Source organism: Marmota marmota, unplaced genomic scaffold (assembly GCF_001458135.2).
Source record: "Marmota marmota marmota unplaced genomic scaffold, marMar, whole genome shotgun sequence".
NCBI classification, from domain to species: Eukaryota; Metazoa; Chordata; class Mammalia; order Rodentia; family Sciuridae; genus Marmota; species Marmota marmota.
This window is the reverse complement of record NW_025999863.1, coordinates 1,253,780-1,262,098: the sequence shown is the minus strand read 5'-3', so window position 1 is coordinate 1,262,098 and position 8,319 is coordinate 1,253,780. Positions and strand designations below refer to the sequence as shown.

Sequence of the window (8,319 nt, the reverse complement as noted above, 5' to 3'; positions counted from 1 at the left end):
GAGGAGGCTGTCACTGGGAGGGGCTCCTGCCCTGAAGGCCACACCTCTGTGCCACTCCAATGCGTCCTCAGGCAGCAGGGGCTGGGAGCAGGGGGCAGCCCACACGGGCAGAGGACCAGGGCCTCTGTTCCTTCCTGGCTCCACCGCACCTGGGCCTCTGCTTGGTCAAATCCAGGGGGGAGAGTACAGGACCAGATGGGTCTCCGCTGTGACCTAGTGATGCCACATGCTTAGCCACAGCCACCCCATCCCTGCGTGGGACCAGGCAGGCCCCACCCACGTGGCTGGACCCTGCGGGCGTCTCTGGTGCCCCTGGTAGGAGGTGGAGTGCACCTCAGAGCCTGTGCACACGGGCGGGCTCCGGCCTGGGCCTCACCCCAGCCTTCTTAGTGTCCCTGGGGGAGTCCCCAGAGCAGGCCCCAGGGCTGTGGGCAGGCCAGGTCCTTCTGGGTGGCGTCCTGGGCCCTGAGGGTGCAGGGCAACAGTCCCTGCCTCCTCCCCTCCAGGCCAGGAGCTCCCCAGTTGTGACAGCCAAACATGTCCCAAGAGGTGGCCCAGGGTCCACTGGGGGCAGAATCAGTCCCATTTGAGAGCCTCTGGATCAGGGGTCACCACAGTAAACACAGCCCAGCGTCCACTGGCTGAGCCACTCTGTTCCTAGACAGGACAGGACGCCACGCCTGCCTGCCTGGGCAGCACTGCTGAGCGCCCTCCACCAGGGCTGGCCGCTCCCCTGACTCTGTGCCCCTCCCGAACCCTGTCCTGCCCCCAGTGCCCTGGGTCTGCCCCACAGCCCTGCTGGGTGGCAGCTCCTGCCGGCTGCGTCCTCCGCTCCTTCCTGATGCTCTGCTCACCTGTCCCTGCCCTGGAGGTCAGCAGTGCTTTCTTCAGGTCCAGTCCTGGCCAACAGAGGACAGGCTGCCTGATGGCTGCCTGGGTCGCTGGGGGGCCTGTGCCTCCAGGGTTCTGGCTGCACACCTGGGCCCAGGTGCAGCTCACAGACCTGCCGCCCGCGCCCCACAGGCGCAGTCTAGGGTTCTCAGTGCACTGACTGTGGACACTGCACAACCATGGCCTCCGCCCAGCTCCCGGACAGTCCACTACCCCAAAGGAAGCCGTGACCCATGAGTCTGTCCCCAGCCCTGCACCGCGAGTCCACGTCCCGTCTTGGCACCCTCCTGTGGCTGGGTCACACGCTGTGGCTCTCACTGAGCACAAGGTCCTCAGGTCCCTCGGCGCTGCCGCTGCCACCGCGCTCCTGCTGGTCATGGGTCAACGTTCCAGCACAAGGATGGGCGTGCTAGGGTGCCCTGTCCCCCGCTGGCTGGGCACCCCCATGTGTCCAGCTCCGCTGCTCTGTGCTGCCCTTCACTCTGTACTTCTGCTCACCTCCTGGGTGGCCGCCCAGGGGTGCTGCTGGGCCATCGTCCCCCTCCCAAGCTGGTTAGTGGGTGGAAGACAGGAGCAGCTGGCAGCTGCCGCCCCTCCCCTGGGAAAGCAGCAGAGGTGGCCTCAGCTCCAGGCCACCGGCCCTGTCACTCTGCTGCTCAGCCTCTGGAGACCAGCCCTGGCCTCCCGAGAGAGGCTGGAAAGCAGAGGAGGTGCGGTCAGCCCGCGCCACCCCCGACCCCTCGGCCCGGGCCCCCAGTGCTGATTCACCAGCTGCTGGAAACTTCTCTGGCCGTGCTCCGCTGCTGCCCTGGTCTTGACCTCAGCATGTGACCGGCACAAGGCTGGCGGAGGCCCCACCGCCAGGTCTCTGGAGGGCCATGATGCGGGGAGCTGCCAGGGTCTGCACAGTGGCCTGCCGTGGCACAGCCCTCTGCCTCCGCCCAGCCTACACCTGTCCCCTGGGCTGGCCAGGCCATCTGCTGAGACTCCTGGGAACAGAACCTGGCCAGCACACCGTCCACCCAGTGTCCTCCTCAGCCCCTGCTACCCACAGGTGCTGAGAAGCCAGCCTTCTGGTCACTTGTCCACCAGGAGACAAAGGCCCCCTGGCACAGAAGGGCAGCCAGGTGGAGGCTGTGTTGGTCTCCGAGGCTGTGACCAAGCGAGGGTGACAGCACAGGGTGTCCTCTGGGTGACTCCAGAGCCCCTGCGGTCGCCCTCTACACAGTGCTCCTCTCCACCGAGCTCTGACCTCCTGTCCCTGGGTATCAGACTCCAGGGACCTCCCGGGTGGGCCCTGCAGCATGTCCTTCTGTCTGGCCCCAGGTCCCCTGGCCACCCATACTGTGCTGTGTGGAGCCTTGCTCTTTTTTTTTTTTTTTTTTCATCTTTTTCCTTTTCCCCCTGTGCTGGGGATTAAACCCAGGGTGCTCTACTACTGAGCTGCATCCTCAAAACTTTTTTTAAATTTTATTTTATTTTCAGACAAGGTCTTGATAAGTTGCCAAGGTGGCTGGAATTTGTAATCCTCCTATCTCAGCCTCCCCCGTGGCTGGGATGATAGGTGTGGCCACCACACCCAGCTTGTCTTGCTCATTTTCATGGCTGAATAATACTCCATTGTATGGAAGGAGCACTTTTAAATTATTAATTGATGAACAGTTATGTGGCTTCCACTTTTGGGTAATTGTGAATAATGATGTTATGTACACAGGTGTATAAACATAGGTGTAGCTTTCCTATTTTAAAAAATAGTTTAAAGAGCTGGGCACCGTGGTGCATGCCAGTAATCCCAGTGGTTTGGGAGGCTGAGGCAGGAGGATCATGAGTTCAAAGCCAGCCTCAGCAAAAGTGAGGCCCTAAGCAGCTCAGTGAGACCCTGTCTCTAAATAAAATACAAAATAGGGCTGGGGATGGGGCTCAGTGGTTGAGTGCTCCTGAGTTCGATCCCTGGTACCTCCCCTAAAAAAATAGTTAAAGGAAATAAGGAAGGCCAGCAGGGAGGGGGGAAGGGAAGATTCACTGTTGCTAGCTGCAGCCTGAGAAGCAGGAGAGACAGAATCCTGTCACTCAAAATCCAGTGCTGGATGGGGCGGGGACTGGCTCAGCGGTGGAGCGCTCGCCTAGCACGGGAGGGACCTGGGTGACATCCTCAGCACCACATAAAAATAAGGCATTGTGTTGTGTCCATCTACACCTAAAAATAAATAAATATTAAAAAAAAAAATCAATGCTGGGGTTTGGGGGGGCGGGCAAACTGGGCTCCAGCTGTTGGGGTGGTGGAGAGGGTAGGGCGAGGTCGGCCTGGCCATCAGAAGGATGGAGCAGCCGGCCGGCCATCTGTCACAGCCACAGGAAGCCAGCGCCCGCCCGGCGGCCTGCACCCACATAGCCCTGGGCGGGGCTGTCTCCGTTTCCCACGGCAGCTGTAGGTGTGGCCTGCAAACCTAGAGACAGGTGGACTCCACCAGGGCAGAAGGAAGGGTGGCGGGGACCAGCCTGGGGCGCCGAGACTGAAAGGACCAGAGGGAGACCCCGGGTTCATCCCAGCACCGCAGAAGACAGACATGTAAAAATATAGGGCCGGGAGCAGTTTTGAGGACCTGCGGGGGGCTTGGGGCCGTGGGGACTCAGAGCTGAGTGAAGACCAGATGTTCCCCCTGGGAAAGGCCTTTTCAGGGAGAGCGATGCCAAGGAGTTGGATGTCGAGGTGCAGACATCTTGGAAATGAGGTGTGAGGTGAAGAGCAGGACCTCGAGGGCCCAGGGGCGAGCAGGTGAGAAGAACTGGTGGCCGGACCACAACCGGAGGAGACGCTGTGTGGGGACAGAGGCTAGCTGCCCAGGCGGGGCAGGGGCAGATCCCCCCGTGCGGCCTCCCGGGGTTCTTTGTATCAGAATTTCACAAAAGCACAAGTAAGACAGGAATGAGGCCCCTCAGCTGTAAGCTGGCTCCTAAGAGGAAGCCCACGAGGACAAAAGCTCCAGGCTGACTCCAACCGAGGACAAAGGGGCACAGCTTTTATGGCATCTGCCATGGGGGCCACCTCTTGACGTCCTGTAGAGGTGGGGTCTCAGCTGCCCTGCGCTCCACCACACCTTGGCACACACCACGGAGCCTTAGCGTCGCATTGTACTCCCCACCTTGGGGCTGATTTTGTAAGCTGACACAGCCAATGTGACCCTGTCATGGCAGCGGGCGTTCTAGGCATGTGCTATGGCAGGGAGAGGCCCTGGTCGTATTTTCAGAGCAGGACAGACTATTGGCTGTCTCAGTAGCTTGGTGACCCTGTCTTTCTGGTTCTGACTTCTTGGTCTCTCGGCTGACCACAGAGTCTCAGGGTCAGCCTGCCTCCCCGACTCCGGCCTCCGGCCTCCGGCCTCCAGCTATGCTATCTTCATCCTACAGCTGTGAAGACCCAGTCTCTTTTTAACTCCCGATTTTCTGGCACGTCTGTTAATCCCATGGGACGGGAGGCTGGCTTGGCTCTCCGGTGGTGATCTGAAGACAAGTGCAGACATCAGACTGCTTCTGTGTATTTCTGTAATGAAAAATATGTGTATCAGAAAAAAATGAAAGTCCAAGAGAAATGTAGACTATTTATTTATTAGTGGAACTGGGAATTGAGCCCAGGGCCACTTTACCACCAACACATCCCCAGCCCTTTGTGTTTTGAGACAGAAGCTCACTTAGTAGTTAAGGTTTCCCTAAGTTGCCAAGGCTGACCTTGAGCCTGACATCCTTGCCTCTGCCTCCCAAGCAGCTGGGTGACAGGCGTGGCGCCTGCCCAGGAAGAATATGGACCTTTTAAAAGCTCTCTCAAGGGATGTCCGACATGGGGGCGCGGGTAGGGGCAAGCAGCAGGAGCCAGACTCCGGTGTGGGCTGCAGACAGGAGACCCCCCCAGTGCTCCAGTGGGAAGGAAGTGGGGTTCAAGAGGGTCCCAGTGGGAGGTGAACGTGGGGTCTTAAGGATCCTGCAGTTAGCTGAATCACAGCTCCCAAAGACATCTACATGGTCACCCTGGAACCTGTGAATTGGTAGCTTCAGGTGACAAAAGGAACCAGCTCGACTTGAGCCCTGGGCCTTCAGCATGTCCACTCCCCTACAGCCACCCCGAGCACGCTCCAGGGGTACGCAGAAGTCCCTTCACCGTGTCCTCGCGCAGGGTCTGACTTTGGCTGATGGGCCAAGAAGAGCGCAGAGGAGGGCTGTCCGGGTGGTCCTGGGGGACACTACTGCCTGGCTGCTGCACCCCTAATGGTGGCTCAGAGCCTCACCACCTGCCCCTCCAGCAAGGTAGGGGTGCTTGAAAGGGATGTCTCCTGGCCACCTGGTCAGAGCTGCTGGAGCTGGTCCCCTGGGGAAACAGGCCCACGAGGCCAAAGTCCTGGCCCGGAGTCAGTCATACCGCCGGGCATAGGAGAGGCTGACCTCGCCAGACCCGTTGACCACAACCAGGGGCCCAACGTCTCCGCCCAAAAGCAGGGGCCAGCGAGGCGCGGAGGGATGTTCGCAGTCCCATTAAGAAGTTCCCGGTCCTGCCGGCCCGGCCCGACTACGACTGTCTCATTGGGTAGACTTGGGCGTTAGCCACGCCCTTCAGGTCCCTGGAATCCTATTGGTCCAGCACCCAGGCACCGCCTCTCACCCCTGGAGCCCGGGAGACCCGCCGGTTAGATGACGCAAACGTGTTTCTTTGGCAACCGCTCCCGGACCGGACCCGCCCTCTAGCCAAGGCGCATGCGCGTGGCTGCTACGGCTCCCCGAGGCTCGCAGGCGGTTCCCCGGGGCCCGCCGTGTCCCATCTCCCGCCGCCCGTCACCTTGGGGCGGAGAGCGAGCTGAGCCCCAGAGATCGTCCTCCCGAAAGGCACGTCCACGGAGTGGAAAAGGGTGTGGCGCGGTGGAGACCCCGCAGACGGGGCAGGCTGGTGGCCGGTGGCCTTGCCGCCCGGCGGTAGGTCGCTGGAGGGTTTGGCAGCGCAGCAGATCCACGCACCGGGGCGAAGGCAGCCTGAGCCAGACCTCGGCGCATCCTCACACCGCAGCCCAGGCTGCTGCAGTCGGGGACCAGCTGGCTGGACCTTCCTTGCTTTCCCCCTCTGCAAGATGGGAATGGGGAAGGCCGCCGTGTTCCTGCCTGGATGAGTCTCCTATGGCTGCTGCAACAAGTCAGCACAAGTTCAGGGCCTTGAAGGGGCCCCAAATGATCCCCTCAAAGACCTGGGGCCTCCTAGAATTCCTGAGGCCCCGGAGAGTCCATGTCCCCCTCTTCCAGCTCCTAAGCCCCCTCAGCCCTGAGCTCCTGCCCCCTCCTCCAGCTCCAGGGCCAGCAGCAGTGTCTCCCAGACTGTCTGATTCTGACCCTCCTGCGTCCTCTCATGGGACCTGTGGTGACCACAGGGTGACCCCAGCTCAGGGTCTCCCCTGATCCCACCTGCAGAGTCTCTTCTGCCATGGAAAAGTGCCAGTCACCTCCCAGGATCTGCACAGGTACCCTAAAAGCACCCTCTCCAAAGTAGGAGCTGTAGGATGTGATGCCCCTGGTCCCTGGGACTGGGTGGGTAGCCGAGTCCTTCCTGTTCTCCCTGAGGGCCACACAGGTGTCCTATGGGTTTCATCAGTGGGTATAACTTAGAGGATGTGGCAGGAGGAAGTCAGATGACAAGCCAGGTGCCTGGACCTCAGTTACTGGGGCAGGGTGTTGGCCTTTGCCCATTTGCTGGGCCAGCCCTGCCCAGCCACATAGCCCTGCCCCCATGCCTCCTTTGGGGACTGTGCAGTGACCAACCCCCAGAGAGTCCAGACATGTGATGCTACCCGGTCAGAGCAGGACAGGACCCAGGGCTGCCCAGCGGCCCACCCCCAGTCCAGGACAGCAGGCCCTGGCTCCGTCCCCAGCACTGCTGAGCCACTGGAATGAGCATGCCTGAGTCAGTCGGCAGGAAGGGACACTTACAGCCACTTGCATCAGATGGCCCCATGGGCAGGAATGCCAGCTCAGCAGGAGGCCTGTGATGGCCTTGCCATGCCCCTCACTTAATTGGGGACCCTCCTTGGGGCTGTGGTCCCCATCCCTGGATGAGGTGGGGGTGCAGTCTAAGCTGGGTGCTGGGCCTGGACACCTGATTCCACCTCTGGAAATCCAACCTCCCAGGAGCTGTGATGGCTAGGGTGCTGCCATCTGGGCTCTCCCACACCTGCTGGTGCCTGAGGGCAGTCCTGCATCTCCTAAGCCTTGCTGGCCAGCTCTGAGCAGGGCAGGAGGGAAGCTAGCCACCCCCTGAAAAGCACAGCTCAGTCTTGTGAGGAGGCTGCAAAGTCCCAGCAACACAGGCAGGTGCCCGTGAACAGCAAGACTCCCCACGACAGCCAAGTGTCCTATGGGCTAACAGCAGTGCTAGAAAACCCGTCTCAGGTTATGGGAGTGAGATGACACTCCAGGAGGCGGGAGGCTGAGGAGTCAGCCCAGCCTTCTGAGACGACTCGGTCAGTAGCGGTCAACAGAGCACCGTCTGCCCCATTCTGAAAACAATAAAACTCGAGGCTCCCAGAAGAGAAGGGTAATTCCAGGTGAGGGGCCAACGTGTGTGGAATCCTCACCAAAGTGAGGCACAGTCCCCCCTCCTTAGCAAATGCAGTGCACACCCTCCTGGAGATGGAAGGTGGCCTTGGCCCCTGGATCACACACATGGGACTTGGTGCACATGAAGTCTGATGAAGGCCACAGGCAACTAGAGTTCTGCCTCTGCACATGGGGGGTTGAGACGGAGTTCCTGCTTACCCCTACGGATGCCATTAAAGCTCTTCCCCTTCATCCTTTGCCGAGTCAGCCCGGGGTCTCTGTCCCCCAGTGCTGTCAGACACCACAGAACCGCCCCGACCCACCCCCAGTAAAGTCTTGCCTGTGCTTAAATTCTTTCCAGTTCCAGGGTTCATGTGTACAGCTCAGAACCCGACACCGCGCATGGTGCCCACTTAACGCGTGTGCGCAGGGGTGCACGCAGGCCCAGCACCCACTGCTCCTCCCACCTGTTTTGCCTGCCCAGCCACAGGCTCAGTGCCTGTCTGCAGCATCTGCTTCAGGGACACACCACACGGTCTCTAGGCTGCAGGAGGGGAAGGATCTTTACCGCCACCCTCTAGTAGGGTTGCCAGACAAAACAGGTGAACTTCAGGTCCTCAGGAACCCTCGCTCACCTGGGTGCATCTATGCGTGGACGTACTTACACTTGGGATGTCTACGGAATATTTGTTACTTACCTGAAATTCAGATTTACCTGGGCAACACCGTCCACCTCTGCTGCCCTAGGCACAGGGTTCCCTTCCTGGCTGTGGGGCAAATGACTGAGAAGGTGACAGATGGCACGGGAGCCCAGGACATCCTGGGGCCTTCAGGAAGTGGGACTTATTCCTGGGCATTTTG

At 60.2% G+C, this 8,319-nt stretch overlaps 1 long non-coding RNA gene across 1 annotated transcript; it reads right to left on the bottom strand.

Moving 5' to 3' along the window:
- Positions 1–4,016: 4,016 nt before the first annotated feature.
- On the bottom strand, positions 4,017–6,549 carry LOC125619843. Its single transcript, XR_007351437.1, has 2 exons — positions 5,717–6,549; positions 4,017–4,432 (listed from the first exon to the last, which is right to left on the bottom strand). It is a non-coding gene; the product is annotated as an uncharacterized LOC125619843 (long non-coding RNA).
- Positions 6,550–8,319: the final 1,770 nt, after the last annotated feature.